The sequence below is a fragment of the Rhinolophus ferrumequinum genome, chromosome 27 (assembly GCF_004115265.2).
Source record: "Rhinolophus ferrumequinum isolate MPI-CBG mRhiFer1 chromosome 27, mRhiFer1_v1.p, whole genome shotgun sequence".
Taxonomy (NCBI): domain Eukaryota; kingdom Metazoa; phylum Chordata; class Mammalia; order Chiroptera; family Rhinolophidae; genus Rhinolophus; species Rhinolophus ferrumequinum.
Window position 1 is genome coordinate 27369890 of NC_046310.1, and position 12756 is coordinate 27382645.

The 12756-nt window shown below is 51.3% G+C and overlaps 1 pseudogene; it reads right to left on the reverse strand.

Moving 5' to 3' along the window:
* Positions 1-2493: 2493 nt before the first annotated feature.
* Positions 2494-12528, reverse strand: LOC117018506 (eukaryotic translation initiation factor 3 subunit C-like; annotated as a pseudogene).
* Positions 12529-12756: the final 228 nt, after the last annotated feature.

The window sequence follows — 12756 nt, forward strand, 5'->3', positions numbered from 1 at the left end:
ACTGTCAGTGCCAGAGCACTGGCTACACTGGAGCAGAGAGAAAAGCGCCCTCAGGCTCCAAAGTGCCCTATACAACAGAGGTGATGGGGCCACACAAAGCAAGCATCCCAAGGGACTTCTGGGAAGTACTGCACAAGAGGCCAGCATCTGCTACCTGCAGTTCCATGTGTGATTGAGAGGTCTAGAGGACATCTGGAATCCTCCATTCTGAGAACCCAAATCACATATCCCCTCATGGCTTAACTGTCAACATTAACATGACTTTGCTCTTTTAGGAAGCTCTTGTCCAGGAAAATAAAAGTTCCAAATAACTTTGCTGGCTTCAAAAACTTCCTAGGAAAATCCATTCCAAGGAACATTAAATTGTTAGACTTTTCAATAGACAGCATTGATGACTATTTCACCCGAAGACTCTCGAACCTCTTGCCTCAAAACCATCGTGGGGCTGTCTGTGTTCCCTAATCCTAAACACTAATGTCATGAGCTTTACCCAATCCGAAGTTACCCCCACCCCTGCTGCACTAAAAGAGCCTCTTAAACTCACCCCCAAAGCCTTATAAATGCCCCTCTCTGAGATGCCCCTCTCTGAGATGCTGTGAAACTGTCCAGATGCTGCTGTCCCTGTCCACAGTGAGCGGTAGACACAGCTTCTTAGCAGGCTCCATGTGGTATTTTCAGGGGACCGTGATTATTCAGGGAGTTGAGCTGGGTGCTGGGGGTACAAAGGTCCACAAAACCCATCACAAGTTAGTACCCAATAATTGATCATAATTATTTAAACACAGTTATGGGAGTGGCCAGTTGGCTCAATGGTTAGAGTGCAGTGCTCATAACACCCAGGCGGCCGGTTCGATTCCCACATGGGCCAGTGAGCTTCACTCTCCACAACTAGACTGAAAAACAATGACTTGACTTGGAGCTGATGGGTCCTGGAAAAACACACTATTCCCCGATATTCCCCAATTAAAATAAACAAAACAAAACAAAACAATTGTGGCAAGTGCTACAAAAGCAGAAGTGCAGACCCCCAAATGGGCACAGCCTAGACAGGCAGATGAGCTCAGGGGCTGAACAGGCGAAAGAAGCTGGTGAGGCTGGAGCTCAGCCCAGCCCAGTGGTTTGTGAGGGGCGAGGCAGCGTGTCAGGAGGACCTCAGCTTTACTAAAAGGGGCATCAGAAATACTCGAGCCCACAGTGAGGGGCTTTCAGGATCCAGGCTACGCACAGCAGCCTCTCAAATGGGAGCGAGCACGGCCCTGTGCACGGGAAGACTTGGGGCTCTGCTGGGGAGAGTCAGGAAGCAGGAGGGAGGGGACCAGAGGGGAGACCCTGAGCAGTGTGTTGATGATGTTATTCAGAGACCTGCTCAGCTAAGGCGTGGTTATCAAAGCTGAGTTAGAAGCCTTTCCAGTCCTTCAAAGAAGAACTCACCAGAGCCTGGACTGGCTGGCACCAGGGAGGAGGGCTCTGAAGAGGCGACAGACTTGAGAATACAGAGCAAATGCCACATGGTTCCCTAGGATAGATGTGGGAAGGTGAGGGCAAGAGAGAGAGTGGTTTTAAGTGACCTTAAGTCCTGTCTAGATTCTAGGCTCTAGACGATAATAAAGGTAGTGAGTACCTGATGCCCTGAAATACAAGAGAATCCGGCCAGTTCCTGCAACACAGCACAAGCCTGGGCTCAGAAACGCAGGCCCATAACTGGAACTGGGCCACCATGTCTGGGCTGACTCGGACAGCAAGAGGGGCTTGATTCTGAGCCACTGCCGGACACTGGGAGAGGCCTCTTAATTCCTCTCCAATGAGAAACAGACTGGGGCAGGCCCAAGTCTGCAGACAGCGGAGGTGGGGTTCAGGGACAAGAATAAGTCAGAGACAAAATCTCGAGAAGGAGCAGGGCAAGTCTGGGGGGCACAGGAGCAAAACCTGTGCAGAGCGGGGGGCTCATTTGTGGACTAGGTGGAGATGAGACTACAGGGCACGCTAAGGCCACGGTGGAGAGCAACTGGGTGTGAGGGGCCCTGCAGTGGCTTAGAGCAGGGACAGGATGAATCGAACGCAGTGACTTAGCAAAAGTCACCTGGTATTTAAGGGCTAAGGGACTGCTCAGGCGCTCTGGCTTTCCTCCACTGAGGTGACAGAATGGCAGCAGGGCGGTGGTCACAAGAGGACAGGGACAGGCCGGCAGGGGACTCCTCAAAGGTAGAACTCCTGGGGCCTCCTGACAGTGCAGAGGGTTCAACGAAGAGAAGGGGTTGCAGACGTCTGAAGCCTAAGTGACCAGGACAGTGGAGGTGTGGTGACAGAATAGAAAGCCCAGGGGAAGAAGGCACAGGAGTTGCAGCATCCTAAGCATGGGATGCACTGAGTGTGCGTCCGAGGGTGTGACGGCCACGTGGACACGGGTCACAGCAAGAGCCAGAGACCACCTGTCCCTCCACTAGACTGGACACCCACTGCAATCCAAGACCTTGCTGACCTGTTTGGATCCCCTCAGAGTCCAGCTCCTGGTCGGCAAGTGATGGCCTCCAGCAGTGTCCACCATGATTGATTGAGTTGAATGTCCCCAGGCAGCTGGAGCATAGCAGCTGCCACGCCACCGTAAGGGGACACAGGGCACCGGACCCGCTCCAGCACCACGCAGGCACGGGCTAGGTGGGCGCCCAGCAGCCCCTCCTTCCCAGCTGCCCCTGTGCCCAGGACGCCCTGAGCTGGGGGCCCCAGACATCCATGGTTGGTCTACCGTGTCACTTGTTAGGTGTCTACTCTGCGTTGGTCCCTCCATGTGCACCTGACACGCCCAAGTAAACATATAAACCGACTTATTTCCTTTATGGTCATCTGCTCTTCACCATTCAACTTGTCTTGTTCTGTGCCCTCTTGGCTCCTACTTTTTATCTTGCTCCTTAAAATGGGCCACCCAGCTGGGATCTGAGTCCCTGTGGACTCAGCACTGCCTTACCCACCAGACACCCCTGAGCTGGTGTCATGCAGGGTGTCATGCAGGGACTCTGCTCCCGCTCCCCACATAAGAACGCAGGACATGGTGAGGCCGAAAAGGAACACCCACGGAGCCATAGACAGGGGAGTCATACCACTATATGCTCGCCGGCAGCTGGGTTGGAGATACCGGAAGCAGGAGCCACACGATCTGCCATCTGCCATCTGTTTCTCTGCCAACCAACCAACTTGCCGGCCTAGCCACGGCAGTTATATTAGTGGCTAATGGCTAACTGGCTACAGTTGATAGCCAACGAGTCACAGCTGATGGCCATCTACTACCCGAGCCAGCACCCTTCCACGTGAGGCTGAGAGCCTGGAAACTGCTCTCTGGGACTCTCTGTCCCCATAGCTGGGCTCCACACGGGTGGGCAGGGGTCTTTTAAAACATAATTTAATCTTGTAAGCGATTCTTCCAGAGTTCACTCAGATGCCCCATAGCCAGGACCACAGAATGAAGCACCAGGCTTTCCTTGTGAAAATGCAGGTCCTTGGGCCACCTTCCAGACTTACTGAGTGAGGACTCCTTACAGGTGGGGTCGGGAAGTCTGCATTTTTCCAGCCTCCCTGATGTGTTAACACCCACTGAAGCTAGGAACAAAGGGGACAAGGCACCCAGTGAAGATTAGTCTCAGGAAGCCTGCAATCTCCTAGAGGCGAGAAGCAGACATAACCACAGAAAAAGTCACTACAGGACATCTTTCCTCAGCAGTTTTGATAAGAAACTCTCTGGGACATTTTTGTGCCTGCAGACTCCAATCTCCCCAGTCTCTGGATCCAGAGCGTGGTTGGTCCCCAGCATAGGTAGGTGAGAAAGATTTCCTCATGATCATTTACTCATCCATCCCAACACTTTTTGAACAAGCTCCTGCCACACTCAGGGCAAAAAAGCGCCCAGAGTTTCTCTTGTCAGAACCTCTCGTTTTATAAAGAAAAAGTACCAGAATTCCAAAAAAAGAAATGACTTACCTGGGGTCACATCACCCTCCAGACAGACCTGGCCACCTGGCTTCCAGGAGAGGGACATGGGTGTTGTTAAGAATTTGGGCTTGTGATTCTGAACACCTGGGTTCAAAACCAGGCTTTGGCAATGCTTCGCTGCGGTAAGTCACCCGAGCCCTTTACCCCCAGCTTTCTCACATGTAAACGGGGGTATAATGCAGCTGGAATGAGTTCCAGGGAGTGTCAGTGAGCAGACGTGTGTGAGAGCACACTGCAGTGCCTAGCTATGGGGGACCTTGTCACTGTCACCTGAGTCAGCTGTGTCCTCAGTGTCAGGATTGGTGCTCACGGCTACGCCCCGTCACAGACTAGCTATAATCTATACCTCTTGCGAGTGCAGTTAAATGCAGACCAACCTCCCAAGCTCACTGTGAAATCCAACTTCAGTGTCACCGTGTAGTTTGCTAAGACAGGCCAAGTGTTTAGAGCAGACCGAGGCCAGGAGCCCAGCTCTGTGTCCCCATGCAAAACAACGCCAAGAACCAAGGGACCAGCTCATATCCTCAGCATTGCATCCTTTTCTCTCCTTACCCTGGAAGTTCCAGGTGAAGAAGGACCCTCTGAGCTGCTACTGTACATGTCATTACTCCAGTCTTCTGTGTTACATGACTATTATAGAAAAGCAGACCATTTCCCCTCAGAGGTCAGCTCCGAGACTCATAGCTGAGTTTCCATGTCCAGTTCTAATCATGTCAATGCCAGGCTAACATTGTCTACATAGGTAGAGAAGCCAGAGGTGACAGATAAAGCCACTGCAGCCCAGCTTTCCGAGAAACAGGCTGGCAGGAGACTGTTCTCAGGGGCAAGGACTCCTAGGTGTAGGGGCTTGCCCTATGGCCCGGGAGGCTCTGCCCCAGCACAAAGACAAGCATAGGACAGTCGGGTCAGGTGGGGGTAGCCTGGCCAGGCCGGCCTCTAGCATCTAAGTACACAGACCACTGACCTCACACACAGCCTATAGTGTAGAACTTAAAGAGGGGGAGCTCCAGAGAAGCAAAGGGAGATGTCAAAAGACGCTCATTTGGGCTCAAAGCCACTGAGCAGACAGAGAGTGTGACTTCTCAGATCAACAAAAGAGCCTCAAGGCCATCTATATAGGGCCAGAGTCAGGTTGGGGTGAGGGGTGAACTCCATCACCACACTCTTAAATGCAGCTACCAAGCAGAGGGAAGTGCGTGTCCAGCAGATGGCTAGCAAATTTGAGCAGGATAGATACCCAAATCAGGAAAATTACATTCAAAATACCTCCTGTTGTGTGGGGGACCCTGCTTGCTGTGCCATTTGTCATGCAGGGGACCCTGCTCGCTCTGCCATTTGTCTTGCGGGGCAGCCTGTGGGGCCTCTAGTCCCACTTCCCACATAAGAATGCAGGATATGGTGAGGCCAAAAAGGAACACCCACGGAGCCAAGGATAGGGGAGTCATACCACAATAGTCTCACTGGAGGCTGGATCCACACGACCTGCAACCTGCCTTCCGCTTCTCTGCCTGCTACCGAACCAACCGACCAACCAATGCAGCCGCGGCAGTTATATCGGTGGCTAATTGGTTAACTGGTTACAGCTGATGGTCAATTCACCACAGCTGGTGGCCACTTACTACCCGAGTCAGCACCTTTCCACGTGAGGCCGAGAGCCTGGAAAATGCTCTCTGGGACGCTGTCCCCACACTCCCCCCATTAAAATAGTGCATGATTTTTACCTGAATTATTCGGAACTATCCAGGCAATCACTCCACATTATTACTTAATGACCTCAGGATATAGCACTTTCAGCTATTGACATGTCTAAGCACTCTTTCCCAGTTACCTGGTGATTCTGGGAGAAGGAAGACATGGCCTCAGGAGATCCACGTGCAACTTGGGAAGATGTGTGGCGCAGCTTCCTGTGTGGCCTGGCACTTGACTGGCTGCCAAAATTCATTTGTCTGCTCTGTGACATCATCAGCATTTCTGCTTTACCCCAGTGTCACCTGTCCATGGTGCTGGAACACAGCTGCTGTAAAAACAGAAGAATGTTAATGTTATTTACATTTTTAAATTTCTACTTTTATCAAAGCAATGTATACAGTTTTTACATTTAAATGGTATTATAAGTCCTGCAATACAAAACAAGGGGTCTCCTGACACCTTCTCCTCACCACTGAGCCCCAACCCCCCAGAGGCAGCTCGTTTAGCTTTTCTCCTGGAACTTACCTTTGTATTTTTAAGTGACACACTTACATAGCTTTTCAAATTTGTACAACTTAAAATATCATTTGCAGACTTCCTGTTACACGGGACTGGAATCTAGTTGTCCTCTGCCAATGTCTCCTCCCCATCCATCCCCTACTCCTCACCCCCAGCCCTCTGTCATGCAGGGTGTCATGCGGGGGTCTCCTGACCCGCTCCCCACATAAGAACGCAGGACATGGTGAGGCCAAAAAGGGACACCCGTGGAGCCACAGATAGGGGAGTCATACCACTATATTCTTGCTGGAAGCTGGGTTAGAGACACAGGAAGCAGGATCCACACTGTCCACAACTGCAATCCGCACTTGCCAGCCACCATCTTCTTGCTAGCCTCCTTTTTCTGCTAGCGTAGCCACGGCAGTTATATTTGTGGCCAGTGGCTCACTGGTTACAGCTGACGGCCAACTAGCCACAGCTGATGGCCATCCAATCACAGTTGATGGCCATTTACTACCTGAGCCAGCACCTTTCTATGTGAGGGCGAGAGCCTGGAAACTGCACTCCTGGCTCTGTCCCCACACTCCACCCCTACAGGGTCTCGCCTCACAAGTTACGCGACAAGCGTCTTCCGCGAGGGACCCAGTGTGAGGAGCCTGGAGGTGAATGCAATATCCTGGACACAGCCAGGCTCTCTGGGCACAGCCAGGGTTTCTCAGGGCACCACCAGTCCTTCTGGGCACAGCCAGACTTCGTGGGCTTCTTAGGGTACCAGCAGCCTCCCCGGACAGAGCCAGGGCCTCTCAGGCCACTGCCACTCTCTCTAGGCACAGCCAGACCTCCTGAGCTCAGCCAGGGTTCTCAGGGTACCATCAGTCTTCCTGGGCACAGCCAGTTTTTCTCACATATTCTCCATGGCGACTGGTCGAGACACAAAAGCAAACATCCGCCAGTTCCACTACATGGTGTTACGTCCCCGAGCAAACAGTCAAGCGGTCCATTAAATTAGGGATGGAGCCCATTCCCCATAGTCCACAGTCATTCGCCAGGGCTGTGTGTTAGCCTCACAATGCGTGCCCTCTCCGCAGGGCGAGGGCTCCAAGTCCTCCCCAACCTGGGGGTGAGGGCTTCAGCAAGCACTTCCCAGCCCACAGGACCTCAACGACCTTCACTTTCTCTGGCATATGCTGGTTGGAGAACCGCCCACATCTTCCCACCCCTCCACAGGGGTCCAGCTCTCGGGCAGCTGCTCCTCCTGGTCTTCCTGAGACTGAGTTTTCATGCACAAACTGCTCCACCACCCTTCGGAGAGCTTTGGCTGGCACCATACCCTGCTCACTGCACCATGTGTCATGCAGGGTGTCATATGGGGTTTCCTGTCCCGCTCCCCACGTAAGAATGCAGGACATGGTGAGGCCAAAAAGGAACACCCACGGAGCCATAGACTGGGGAGTCATACCACTATATTCTTGCGGGCGGCTGGGTTGGAGACACAGGAAGCAGGAGCCACACTGTCCGCAACCTGCCGTGCTAACTGCAATCCGCTCTTGCAGACTCAGCCGCCATCTTCTTGCTAGCCCCCATTTTCTGCTAGCATAGCCACGGCAGTTATATTAGTGGCCAATGGCTCACTGGTTAGGGGACGGCCAACTAGCCACAGCTGACGGCCATCCAATCACAGTTGATGGCCATTTACTACCTGAGCCAACACATTTCCACGTGAGGCCGAGAGCCTGGAAACTGCACTCCTGGCTGTCCCCACAGCCCCTAAGATAGTCACATCACAAGTGGGGCCCAATCCACAGTTAATGGTTGTATTGTTCACAACCATGTGAACGTGGTCCAAGGCTGAGCCCAGAATACACTGTGACTATGTGTTGTTTCTAGCGCAGCACATTGGTTTTATGGAAGTAGGAAATATACTCTTTTTGTTTCATAGTTGTCTATCTACCTATCACTTAATCAAATTCTCCAACCAAAACTACAAAATTCCTCTCTGTGTAGACAAAAACATCAGGTAATGTATCTGTTTTCTGTTCCTTTTTTGGCAATATCCCTCCTGAAGCCTACCTGGACGGGCTGTCCCCAGGCCTGCTCCCATAGTGCTGGGAATTCCCAGGCGGGATCCCATTTCTTGAATCCCAAGTCATTTTTTCTTGGTTTACTTCCTCTTTTGATTAAGTTTCTTTTAAAAGGGTCCATGGGCAATACATACTCTGGAGAGCTTGCCTGTCTCTACCACCTGACCACACCCAGTGGACTCTATGCACAATTCAAGGACAGAAATATCTTCCCGCAGAATTTTGAAGACTGGCTTCTTGTTTTCTAGCTTCCAGTGGGACATATGGAAAATCCAGTGGCATTTGAATTCTCAATTCTCTGTATAAAAACTTTCTTGTCCCTTGTGGGCAGTTTTAGGATCTTTTCTTCACCCTCAGCCCTGAAAACATGGCCATTGTGCCTTGCTGAAGGTGTTTTTCATCAACTGTGTGCTGAGCACAGGGCAGACCGTGAGCCTGCCTCTCAGATCTCAGGTCTTTACTTAAACGACGTGTTGACAAGCTCTTCCCTCCACTTGCCTCGTTCTCTCGTGAATCGCTTTCGGGCCTGTGGATGGGTCATTCACTTTACTTATCTTTTTCATTTATTTTATTTCTTTGTATTTTTATTCTAGTTCCTGGGAGATTTCTTCAACTTTATTCTACACTATTTTATTTGATTTTGTTTCTACATTAAATTTTATTTATTAAGTTTTTTAATTTTTATTTATTTATTTATTTATTTTTGAGAGTTTAACTACAGACTAAGGAGACTGAACTTTATTCTGCAGGCAGGAAAGGACTTGTAAGGCACGGGGCGGGGGGGTGTAACACCATAAATTGGGTAGAAAGTTAACGCTGACAGAGAGGGACTGAAGGGGCAGTAACAGGAAGCAGCAGAGTTTGATCCGCAGCCCAGGACAACGCAACCTAAGAGACTGCAGGTGCGCTGAGTGAGGAGGACGCCTCCAGGAGACAACATGGAGACAGGCATCAAACTACATGGAATCGCCCCGAGGGAAAGTCATTCCCTTTCGCTTCCTTTAATCCTTGGTTAGAAGTCATCGTGGAACAGGCGAGTGACGCCCGTCCCCCCCAGAGCCCACACTCACCCAGCAGGGGCTGGCGCTCGCCCACCCACAGCTGGTGGTGGAACTGCTTGCTGATCACGCGCCGGCGGGCGTCGCTCTCGTGAGCGGCCATGTAGGGGATCTCCAGGAGCATGGCCGACACCAGGTACATGCACTTGAGCAGCTCCAGGTTGATGTGCAGGTGGAAGGGCACCTGGCGGCGCCGCCCCACCTTCTCCTGCTCCTGGTTGTGCTCCTGCAGGCTGCACAGCAGCAGACCCTGGCCCAGCAGCTCCTTGGCGCGGCTGTTCGACTGCATGTCCAGCAGGGCATTGCGGGCGTCCTTGGCCAGGCCCTGTCGGAAGGCGCAGATGCCCCATGCAACCACGGTGCGGTTGTACAGGATCTGTATTGGAGGGTCTGTGTGCCGAATGTTGTCCTGCGGGCGGTTCATGAGCATGAGGTCGCAGGCCCAGTACCAGCGGGACTGCAGGGCATGATAGTAGATGTGTAGAGGATGCCACAGGTGCGGATGCAGTCCATGCAATCCTTGGCATAGATGTACTCGCACAGTCTCTCCATCAGCACAGCTGAGTCCTCCCCTTTGTTCTCTGCCTGAGCTTGGTCAGACTTGGAGGAGCCCACGGGGAGGGTGAGCTGCTGCTGATGGGCTTTGTAATCAAACTTGCAGTAGGCGTGGAGGATGCGCCTCGGGTAGACGTGGTGCCCTTCTCCTCCAGGTAGCACTGCACACGATCGATGATTGGACACACCTGTGCCTCATCCTTCAGGTGCTCCACTCACTCTTGAGAGTGAGGATCAGTATTTTGTATTATTTTGGTAAATTCGTCATCCATTCATTCCACCAGGATACAGCCACAGACATGCAGTGGCTGGTCAACGTTACTCAGGTTCTCACTCTCTTCCAGAATGGTCTGTCCAACAAAGATGTTGGGGTTTGCGAACAGGATGTCCATCAGATCATTGATGCAGCCCAGGCACTTCGGCCACATTTCAGGCTTCATGCATGTGGCCAGGTTGGGGTTGTAGTCATAGAGAGAGGTGATGATATAGAACTTGATCTTGACAATGACACTTTCCCCAAGGTTGTTTTCAGAGGCAATCTGAAACAGCAGCTTAATAGCTCAATCTGGGCTGCACGATCTGTTCACTTCTTGCCTCGTGCCTGTAGGATCTCATTCAGTTTCTTGATAACAGCATGGGTGATCTCAGTGCCCTTGGCAAACAATTTTGGTTTCTCCTTAATGAGGGGCACTCGACCTTGGACACGCTCCCACTCCCCTCCTCAGCCAGGTGCTTGGATTTCCTGTCACTCTCCTTGGCTTTGTCCTCCATTTCTTCTCAGTGGCCTTCTTGTCCTGCTCTGTGGCGGGGGCCTGTCTAAGGAATCTTGAGGCCAGCACAGTCTGTTTCCCTTCTTCTGAGTCTGAATTAGAAGATGTTGAACTTGTGCCCACTCTTCATTATCTTCTGAATCTTCTGAGTCCTCATCTTCATCCTCCATCTTTTTGAGGAACTTGCGACTCTCCCCAGAAGGAGCTTCCGATTTCTTCTTCAGGAAAGTTGTAGCACTGACTCTGTGCTCATTCTCATCCTCATCTGAAGAGTCTTCTGAGACCTCCTCATTCTTCTCAGCTCTTCTTCTGCAGACTGTTCAGGGTTCTGCTTGGAATTGGTAATGTGGGACTCAAAATCTCTGTAGAATTTTCGGATCTCCTGGCGCAGCATGCTCAAGGCCTTGGCATTGTTCTTACTCATCTTCTTCCCTTCCTCGTCTTCCCAGAGCTCATTAAGATAGTCCTCCAGGTCAGCCAGGATGCAGATATGGAACCGGGGAACACCTTCCTGGTCCACCGTTCTCTTAGCCTTCCTATATGCCAAGAGTTTTCGCAGGAGCTGAAACTCTTCCAGGCACTTGGTGACATCCCAAATCTTCATGGCTTTATGGATGGTCCTGATGAAGTTGGTCAGCTCCTCAAACCTCTTGTCCTTGGCACTTTGAACAACTCTCTTGGTATCTTCTTTATCCTCACTCAGCAACAATGGCTGTTTGCCATAGTTGCCCCTGAGTTAGGAGACAGGGACAACTTGGATTCACTGTCCGAACTGGTGGTGAAAAACCCGACACGGCGATGGCCATGAGGGGCTGCGGCGGGTGCAGATGAGCCAACTAAGCCTGCGAGTCACACCGGGGAACGACGGAAATGCGGAAAGAAAAACTGAATTTTATTTTAACTGTCCTAATATTTTGAGACCTATTTTTGATCAAGTTGTTTCCAGTTTTAATATTAATTTTAAAATCTGAAAACGTAAAATGCCGCAAATAACTCGTACACAAAACATTCTTTTCCTTTTGAAGCTTTTATGATGCATTGTTTTCATTAGTCAATCATTTCCTCTTGAACAAAAATTATTCAAATAGTCCATCAGGACAAACACTGCCAAGTCAGCCTTTGGCTGTGGTGAGACTGGGGGGCACACGTGAGAAAGAATGTTCTTTTAGCCTCTCAGCTTTCTGGGCAGACATTTTGACCTGGCTGCCCCATCCGCCTTCCTGTTAACAGTCTTGGTGGCATCCACAGCTACAGACCCTCTCATACCCCGACAGTAGAGCTCTCCCAGGGGGGATAGTCCAGGAAGCCCCCGAGGTGCCTCTCCCGGCTTCTGGCCAAATCATCCTTCCCCTTGCAAATGGCCATGCAGCCCCAGGGCTTGGCCAGCTCTGAGTTGGCCTGAATGGCTAAGGGTTCTGACCTGTGCACAGAAGCTGACAGTTTCCATGGAAGCAGAGTTCATTCTTGCTGTGACGAGTGTCTCTGACGGGCAGATTTTGATGTTGAAGCCACATTATCCTGAGGCTGAACTTCACTAAAAGTAAAGCCTTTCCACAGATGTCTCCTTGGTTGTGATTTTGATTGGGCGAAGGTGACCCCCACGTCTGCTCTTAGAACACGAGTCGCCATGTGACCCACAGGGACAGCACCAATTGCCCTGGAGGAATGGACAGGGACCTTGTGGGTAGGAGGGGGTAAGCAGTCAGCCCATGTGGCCATTCTCACAGTGACATCCCATCTCCATAAGCACTCGGCTCTGTGTTGTCACCTGAAAGTGACACAAATGCTAGTGTGTCTGGGTTACAGCATTTTCTTTGAAATGTACATCTGACTTCTGCAGTGCCATGCTCACACCCCCTGCTTACTCTTTGAGTCACCAGCCACAAGTTCACCCATAGCCCGGCAACGATCAACAGTCAGCCTGAGATGTGGCTGTGATCATGCTCCTGGTCAAGTGCTCTAAGGTGCAGCAGGCTAAATAACGGCCCCAACGCCTAGGACCTGGGAATGGGCTACATCGCATGGTCCACAGGAAGTTGGTTAAGGTTGTGGATCTCAAACTAGGGAGATTATTCTGGGTTATCTGGATGGGCCTGCTGATGTCAGAGAGATGAAAAAATGGGA